Raw genomic sequence first — 7,369 nt, 5'->3', positions numbered from 1 at the left:
GGAAAACTTAGGAGAAGGAACCATTTGAGGTTCAGCTAGTGTCCAATGAAGTGAAACAACTTGACTTTCACCCAATTCCTAAAGTGGCATATAAAAATGACCTAGTTGGAGCCCTATTTGTTGTACCCCCCAAAGTAGTTATGGTTTAGGATGTAAGAAAATGTTACAATTGCAAGATTGGACCCATAGGTGACATGGAAATGAGGGAAGCCTATGAGAGACTATGTGAAAATTGAGTGTTAGACGAAGAGTCTTAGATTCTTGAGAAGAACGGTTTAACATGTATCCTAGAATTTTGTACAATATTCAAGACTGAATGTATTAGGCTAGTACTGAGCAGAATACATGATGGAAGCTTATGGTTGGAGGATGTCCCTATGAAAATAACAAAAGGAATTGTACATAGAGTGATAGGGCACCCAAACCTAGATTGGCCAAAGACCCTGAAGAGTGATTCCAAGGAGGTAATGGAGAAGAATACTAGTACTAAGTGGAACAAGAGAGGGATGACAATTGATACCATTCAAGACCCTCTTATTGACTTTTTTGTTTGGGTTATTGCACAAAAATTCTACCAATCAAACAAACTAAATAGTGTGCATTGCATTGTAGTGGATGTAGGCTACAAATTGGTGAAGAAGGATCATACATATTATCTTGCAAAACTACAACTGCAATAGATTAATGAGAATTTAGTAGAAATTAGGAGAACAAAGGGAGCAAAATGAAAATCTGGTGCTATTTTGATTTGTATATTCTTCTATGTTTAGAATAAATTTTCTTCTTTTGGAAACGTTGCATGGAAAAAAAATAGGTCAATAATAGCTCAAGTAAATGAATATATTGAGAAGATGGGAGCCAATTTTGAGACCCTTATGACTAGCTATTTTGAAGACTTTAAGAAGTTAATGAAGCAAAGGCTAAGGATGCTAGTTTTCTTAGTAGAGAAACATGTAAATGATGTATTTTTTTTTGTAGATATTGACTATACATACATTTTAGCTACCATACCAAGAGTGAGATGGTTAAGACCTCTTGTCTATGAAATAAATATAGATGAGGTATTAGTAGCTATAACTACCCTACCAGCTAAAGAAGTAGACAAGAATGCACCACATTTTGGAACCTACGATGTGGTTAGATCAAAGGTGGATATGGAGTTAAAAATTGCCTCCACACTGAAGAATAAAGGTAAACTTGTCAAGAAGTTAAAAGCCAAATTTGGTGAGGGCACTATAGAAGTAGTAGAAGAAGAAGAAGGTGAAGAAGTCAAGGATGATGAAGAGGAACAAGGTTAGGGACCACTTTCTTTAACCTAAGGTATGGGGTAGGATGTTGAAGAGGAGGAAGGTGCCAAGCAAGAAGCACCCAAGGCTGAGCTAAAGAAAAGGAAAGCTCAAAAATAGCTAGTTGCACAGCCAAAGGGGAAGTGGAAGGCAAAAAAGCCAAGCCTAGCCAAGCCAACTATAAGGGAAAATACTAGGGCTACTACTTAGGTGGAAAAAGAACAAGAGAAGTAGAAGGCTATAGAACAAGGAGGGCATATAGAGTAGAAGAAGAGAAGTAAATATGTTGCACCTCCTGAATCAGATCAAGAAAGGATAGAGTCCGATGAAGATCAATTTAGACTGGTAAGATGTTCTACCCAATCTAAATTGGAAAATATTTGTAGTAACATTAGAGACAATGCATATCTAATTGGTCTAAAGACCATAGATTGTAATAAGTTGTCAAAGGAACAACATAACATAATGGAATATTCCATCTACACTATGATGGGTAAGTTCAAGAGAACCCCACTTGAACTAGACAATTCAATGCCTAAGGAGCTAAGCTCATTAATTGAAAATAAATCCAATTAATGTCTTAAGATGGAAAATGAAATAAGGGAGTCCAAATTGTCTCATGTGATGCCATTTTGCACACAAATATAGAGCCTTCCAAATTTTGCAAAACCAAATTGAAGATGTTGTGTAAAAGTCCACACAAATGTGGAAACTAATTTATGGATTAAAAACTATCAAGGAAGGAAAAGAAGACCCCTTTGAGGGGAGAAATGATTAAGAAGAAGACGAAATTATGAAAGAGGAGGAGGTAGAGAAAGAGAAAGAAGAGGAAATAGTGGAGAAGGCATAGGGTGAAGAGGCAACAACTAAGGAGTAGTAGCCAAAATAGAGTGTCAAAGACACCCAACTGCAACCACCATGTCCTCTACCTACAACACCTATAGAAATAATAATTGTAAAGGATTTTCCTAAAAATTTAGGTCAGAACATCAATCCATTGACTGTAGAGGATCTCAGAAAGATCCTTCACCAAAGTACATTGCAATCACAACTGTGTACAAATCCAATTTTGCTGAGTGTAGATGAGTTGTAGAAGGCTATAGCAAAAATTACTAGGGAGAAGATGAACACATAAGAACCACCTTCACAACCTCCCACAACTACAACATATCAACTTGAAGAGAAAGAAGCACAAGATAAAGCTACTAAGGTTGATAATGTAGTCATAGCAAAAATTGCTAAGGAGCCAAAAAAGGAACAAATAGAACAAGATGTTCCTACAACACAAATCCAAGGCGCACTCCTCAAATCATCATTATTGACCAAGGTAGTAGAGAAGAGGAGAAAGAAGAGGAGAAAACCCCTAAAGAGTAGGAGGCAATATAGACATTGGTGAACTTTGCTACCTCAAGGACTCCTACCAAAAAAATGAGCATTAATGTAGTGCCATTGTAGATTTCATCACTAGCCTCAACCTCCACCAAGGTTGCAAGGGTACTTCACTATGGAGATCCTGCACTTGATGAAGAAATAGCCATCCCTAGTTATGACTCTGAATAATGAATATAGCTCAAATAAATGAAGTGCAAGGGGCACTAGAGAGAAGGAAGAAATAAGAGATACTCAGAAATGAGTATAGATAGAAGCAAGCACTTGTGCAAATCAAAGACATATTCCTTGATGCATTCAGCTTGCCAGTACCTGATGAAACCAAGCCCATCATGGACCAATTTCCCAACATAGTGGACCAAGTATAGAATGAATTAAGTTATTAGAATGGTTCAAAAAGAAATTTCAAATGAAAGTCAATGAGAAAATATCTAGTGAAATAGCACTTTCACAAGTAGAATTGGCTAAGAAGGTTGAAAAGCTGAAAGTATTACTTGAGAATATATTCTCATTATACTCAAAATTGTGTGACTCATCATTCCTCACACAAGAAATTAAAAGAAGTATTTTGAGCTTGAAATGAAATCTCAAGATTTCTAGCACACAACTACCCAAAGATCTAGCTCAAAGTGAGAAGCATTTTGCAACTATGCTTCACACACAGAAAGAGCTAGCTATATTGATAGTAGAACAGACCAATATCAAGTCCAAATTGATGCAAATTCAATCCTAATCTTTCTACTTTATAAGGCCTTGTACATGTTGCAATAGAGATAGCCATCCCGCACAAATCACTAGAAGTTTCCTTAGATAATTGGGATGCTTCTTAGAAGACGATTATGGAGGTAAATAAAACATTTTTGGCTAAATATTCTATTCATTCTTAGGACCCTTTGACATAAGTGTCAAAAGGGGGAAGATATTCATTGCATGAGGGAGATAGTAAACAAAAATTGTAGATAATACATTCTTTCATGGAAGTAATAAAGAATATCCAAAGGGGGAGATATTTAAATTCACATTTTGAGGAAGTAATAAGAAGATACAGAGTATAATCAAAGAGGAAACAAGATACACAGAAATAGAGTCAAAAGAATGATAAGGTAGATAAGGCAAAGAGTATCAGATACATCAGCATGAGACAAATTTAGCATAGAAATTTTCGTTACAAAAATGGCACATCAGCTTAGGGGAGGTTACAAGATTTTGAGGTATATAAAATTTTTGAATTTTTTTTTTGAAGTTTTGTACATATGCTGAATAGAATGTGTAGTATACTCATATAGATTAGATTCATAATGTTTAGTTAAGTGTTTTCACCACTCATGTCAAGGGGGAGATTGTTAGTCTTAGATAGGTTTTGACAATTGAATGTCAACACACTTAACCAATTCTCAAGATGATGCCAGGAATAATACAGAAGCCGAGCTACAATAGGTGCCAAGTGAACTCTAGGTTCCAAGAGAAGTTCAAGTGTTGAGTGATAAGTGATGCCAAGTCGCTATAGGTGCCGAGTAAAGTTCAAGTGTCGAGTGATAAGTGATGTTGAGTCACTATAAGTGCCAAGCAGAGTATAGACGCTAAGTGAGACCAAATTCCTATATGTGTTGAGCATCAGTAATTAGTAAGTGTCGAGTAAAATAAAATTAGCATGAGTTTGTTCCTTTACAAACTTAGATGTAAACCATTTTTGAAGCCGACCTAGGATGAATCTCAAAGGATATTGAAGATAATATCAAATCTTTTAACCTTGAACAGATACATATTGTTACAGTGATACTTTGTGGCTGTCATCTCCACCCTAGTTTTACCTTCTCATTTTGTGGGGTTTCTAGGTTACCAAATCTTGTGTTATCTAGTTTTCATGCGTGTCTTTACATTCATGTTTCTTAGATGAATTAGATGCATGTGATTAATATCAGTTAAAAGGTTTTGAAATGGTTAAAGTTAGTTACTTCTGATTCACCCTCCCCTCACCCCCACCCACCCTCAAAATTAAATCTTCCCACTTGTAAACTCCAACAACTTGTTCGACATAAACTAGGTAAATGACATAAGTTTATAGACACTCACTTGTCAAAATGAATATGAGATTAACACTAAATAAAAATCAAACCACATATAAATACCTTAATTTTTGATCCATTAAAGTAGGGTTTTCTATAAAATACTCAAAATTCCTTCTCAAAGTGTTAAATCTCCTACACTCTTTTTGTAGACTCAACAAACTTAAGTGGCAAGAATAGAAGATGAATTCAACCATTAAAATATTGTTGAAATCAACAGTCATAAATGAATTACTTTTTATTGCACATAAAGTTGATAAATTAATAGGACATGGTTAAAATCTTGACAATATCATAAACCATAACACAAACTTTTACAAACATAGATACTATATCCAACAAATCTAATATACCTAGTCTAAGCTTGTATAGCATAATACTATAGTTTTTAGCACAATTAATTTTATGGTGAAGTGCTCTCCATAAGTATAAGGTAGCCAATTAGGTTAATGAGGAGCATTAAGTGTTGGGCACCAATTCTCCCTTGTCTACTATAAAAATAACTACTCTAACTAGCATTATTATGTCTTCCTCCATTATACTTATTTCTTCTAACATTAGGTTCTCTTATATTACCAATCAATCTTTTAAATCTATAATATCTAGATGTGTACCCTAGATTATTACCTTTATAACATGTAACAAAATAATTTCTATACATTTGTCCATTTTGATCCACTTTTAATCTACGATCTTTAGTAGTCTATTTAAAGTTATTGCACTTGTAACATGTAACATCAATATATCTAACATAAATTTTTTCTAAACGTCTTCTTATTTTAATATTCAATAGATTTCATTTTCTCTTCCATTAGTTCATTGATTCAAACTTGTTTTGTACTCATGAGATTTATGTCCATAAATCTAATAATTGAACCAATAGTTGATAAAAGGTTTAGCTTTAGTGTTACCTTTACAACATTTCTTCATGTGTCCATATTTGTTGTATGCAAAAAATCTTCCCTTAGATTTTGTCACCTTCTATTTAGGTTCTTCATATTGAATTTTTTCCTATAATAATATTGAATTGATTTATATTCTAGCTCTTTAGAAAATTGACCCTCATGATATCTAATACTTGTCATATCTCCTTTAGGTTTGTACTACATTAATTTCTCATCAAGTTTCCCACTACTTGAATATAACTTCTTAAGATGTAACTCCTATTCACAAGCTTTCCCTTAGAAATAGTAGTATAGTTCTCAAGTTCTTAATATCTAGTCTTTGAATCTTAAAGTTCAAATTTTATATTATGAAATCTAGTGTTCAAATCTTTGCATTCTTCTATCTTTCTTTTTTAGCTCTATTTGAAGTTTCTATCTTTGTGCCTTTTCTTCTTCAATTTCTTTTCTCATACAAAGTGATGTAATGTCTAATTCATGTTTAATTGAATGATTTTCCTATTGAAGTTTAAAAATTAGATCCAACTCACCATTTGATTTAAAGGATCCTTCACCTATTTAGCTATAGTACTTTTATCCTTGAGATAATAATCCGGTCTTTAAGTCTGTTGATGCAATATTGTTCATCTTTGAGATTTAACTCCAAAATTTCCTTTTCTTCATTATCTCTATCTAAATCTTTAAGTGCTACTTTCAAGTTACTTTTTAAACTATCTATATCTATCAGGACACTTCTCAAGTTGTAATACTTCTTCTAAGGAATTAGGTAGGGGCACCTAGGTGGGCTCATAAAGACCCAGGGCTCCTATGTTTGTTTTAGCTTTTAGTGGTGCTAGCCACACAACTAAGATATTAATGGGGCTAACTTAGTCCTAAGTTGAGGTAGGTTAAGTGTGGGAAGCCTCATTAGGCCCGACTTGCTCCTAGTTGCATGATTAGATCAAATAGGGCATTCTTGTGATTTGGAGGGTACAATGGCCAAATAAGTTTTTAAAGGTCCTATCAACATGTTTTAATTCCATTTAAGGCTTTTAGTGAATTTTGATAGCCTTTGGACCAGGTTTGAGGGCAGAACTAAAAATGATGTCAAACTTTTTCAAAAATTGTCAATGTTGTCATTGATAACATTGACAACTTTTTATTGCATTTGAGTAACTTTGTCAATGCATCTTGTTAATAGTCCAAAATAGTTAGGATTAGAATTAAGATGAATATTTAAGGCCATCCTTGACCTATTGAAGGAGTTGGAAGTTTTGTTGGATTTGTGTGTATAGACTGATCAATGAGAAATATAGTTATTGTTCTTGATTTATTGAGTTTGGAGTATACTAATGGTTTGTATGAAGTGTGTTAAGTCATAGAAGTGTTAGGTTAATTAATTTTAAGGTTATTTTTTTAATTAGTGTGGATTTTTTTTGAGTTTTAGTTGGTTGTTTTAATTATTTTGTGTACTACCATCCTATTGTTCTAAATCAGGCAACTGGTCAAAATGTAGTCATAGAGCCTCTTCCCACAATAGGATCTATACAAGATTTTGGTATTAAGACAATGACTCCATGTACATATTTTACAATGAATGATAGGCCCTAGAAAGTATGGATGGAGTTTTTAAGGTGATTCCCTAGGTCAACCATAGTTGCATGGCTAGGGATCACAATGAACTTTAGATGTTAGGAGGGATTTCATGCACATATAGCTTCAATCAAGCTTGGAGGATGGAAATAGC

This window comes from Cupressus sempervirens, chromosome 10, assembly GCF_028749045.1.
Source record: "Cupressus sempervirens isolate cs-2001-9-10 chromosome 10, ASM2874904v1, whole genome shotgun sequence".
Taxonomy (NCBI): Eukaryota; Viridiplantae; Streptophyta; class Pinopsida; order Cupressales; family Cupressaceae; genus Cupressus; species Cupressus sempervirens.
Note: the sequence above shows the minus strand (reverse complement) of the source record.